We start from the raw sequence: 2463 nt of genomic DNA, 5'->3' as shown, positions 1-2463 counted from the left end.
AGGACGAGGAGGAGGTGAGTGGGATGCGTGAAGGGCCGGGAAGATGAGAAGGGAGAGGGGAGAAGAAGATGGGTAGGTGACGAAGAGTTAGGAGTAGAGAGGCGGAGGGGACAAGGAAAGGGGGAGGTACTGGGGGGGGGGGCTTGGCGAGGGAGGGGGAGGGCTAACAGAGGGATATGGTGGGAAATATGTGGGTGTAGGGGGAGGAAGGTATATGGGAGAAGGTCGGGGATAGTTATGTGAGAGAGGAGGGAGGGCGAGGAGAGGGGTAGAGAGATGGATAAATGGGAGAGAGGGACTATGAGAGGGGGAGGGGGATTATGAGAGGGGGAGAGTCACCGAAATTAGAGGAGGTTTCAAATGGGGAATAGGGATGGAGATGGAAAAGAAACTAAATGGGAGAGGATGAAGCAGATGGAATGGATGGAACTTAGTGGGTAGGGGAGATGGGGATGAGGTAAAGAGAGGGAAGACAAATAAAAAGGGGGTCAAGAGTAACAGTAGATGGGAAGGTGAGAGGAGGGTAAGAGACGGGGGGAGGAGAAGGAACGAAAGGGAATGTAACAGTAGGGATTGGGAGAGAATGATGGAAATATGAGAAGGGGGAAGAGGAGAGGACATTGAAGAGCTGTAGATAGAAAGATGGGGTGTAGTAGAAAGGAATGGGGGAGGGGAGGGAGATGTGGCGGGTAATACCGTGGATGAGGGGGTTGAAAGATGGGAGAGGGAGCCAAATGGAAAGGAGGTAGTAGTAACAGTAGTAAGGGTTAGGATGGGGATGAAGCAAGGGATAGGGAAAGTCATATGGGGTGAGGGAGGTGAAAGAGAGATAGGATGAGACGGAGGCAAATGAGGGTAGTAGAGGGGGAATGGGGACTATATAGCTGAGAGGGATGGAGAAAGGGAAGACAAATGGGAGGGGGAGGGGAGGGGTAGTTAGGGAAAGGAGAGGGAAGGTGTGGCTAAAAGGTTGGTGGAAGGGGGGTGGGAGGAGGGGAGATAAAATGTTATGAGATGGGGTGTAAGCTGAGAGAGAGAGAGAGAGAGAGAGAGAGAGAGAGAGAGGGGGGGGGGAGAGAGTGACTAGGTAAGGATGGTGGTAGGTGGGGATTGTGGTAGGTAGGAATAGTGGTAGATGGGGATGGTGGTAGGTGTGAATGGTGGTGAGCGGGGATGATGGTAGACAGGGATGGTGGTGGGTAGGGATGGTAGGTGGGAATGGTTGTAAGTGGGGATGGTAGTAGGTGGAGACAGGATAGTGGTAGCGGGGGATGGTGGTAGGTGTGGAAAAGGAGTGAGTGAGATGAAGAAATGTCTGCCTCTCTCCCAGCTGTCTCACACACACACACACACACACACACACACACACACACACACACACACACACACACACACACACACACACATATTTATAAACTCTCAGGAAAAAAAAAAGAAAAAACATACAACAGAATGCCATAATCTAACAAAAGAAATCGCTAAGGAAATGGTGCAATGGGTATTATGTTAAAATATAGGCTACATTAACCCCCCCCCCTTAGCAATTTATTTAACAGCCATATTGAAATCATGCAAGTTAGTCTGTCCTCTGCAGCTATCTCTTATTTTACTTTTTTTTACTCTAACTTGACCTAAAGTTGCCATCTCTCCATCTAGAATATCAAGTTGTAGAAAGAGATTAACACCTGAATTCCATGCTAGTCACGAAGGAGTGCTATAGAAAGAATGTAGAGCCGTAGCATTTTTTTTTTTTTTTTTGCTAGTGAGCTACGTGAAATGAACTTGAAAAGGACAAAAAGACGGGCCAAGTTAAGGTGAAAAGAGTACAGTAAATGGTGAGCCATATATAGGATGGTGCAAGAACAACATTGATTTATTACTGCTGCCTCGTGCAATAATAACTTACGAATCCTCTTGGATATGTGACTATAGGTAAAGTTATTTTGATATTAAATTTACCTATGTTTTTTAAAAGGTATCAACAAGGAAGGGCAGCAGCAGCATAAAAAACAAATATAAATTGCAAATTCAATAGATTTTTTAATGTAATATTAAAAAATAAAAGAAAAAAATGCATGTTTATTATTAGGCATTACTTTCTGTCAGTAACACAATCCCTTTATTCTCAGTATTTCTCTTTAAGACGCTTGTAAAAATCTCCCTCAGGTATTCCAAGCCTGCAATGTATTACCTGGTTTCCTGTACGTCTTACGGATGGAGGGTATGGAGAGAGAAAGGAGGTGAGAGTCTTTGTCATAGTAGTTATAATAGTTTCTCGTCTACTATGAATGGAAAAGTTCAGCTCTCAGTCTCTTCAGTAAGATGACTTCTTTATTTATTTATTTATTTTTATTTTTTTACCCTTTTTTATTCGAAGTCTTTTCTGACATTTCATTCGTAACATCTTCCTTCGAGAGGTGTTCCGTGGCTGATTAAGATCGTATGGGAGTTGTGTTGAAGGTT

Source organism: Coenobita brevimanus, chromosome 94 (genome assembly GCF_032717465.1).
Source record: "Coenobita brevimanus isolate Jiangsu-jjx chromosome 94, ASM3271746v2, whole genome shotgun sequence".
In the NCBI taxonomy this organism is placed as follows: Eukaryota; Metazoa; Arthropoda; class Malacostraca; order Decapoda; family Coenobitidae; genus Coenobita; species Coenobita brevimanus.
This window is presented reverse-complemented; position numbering follows the sequence as displayed.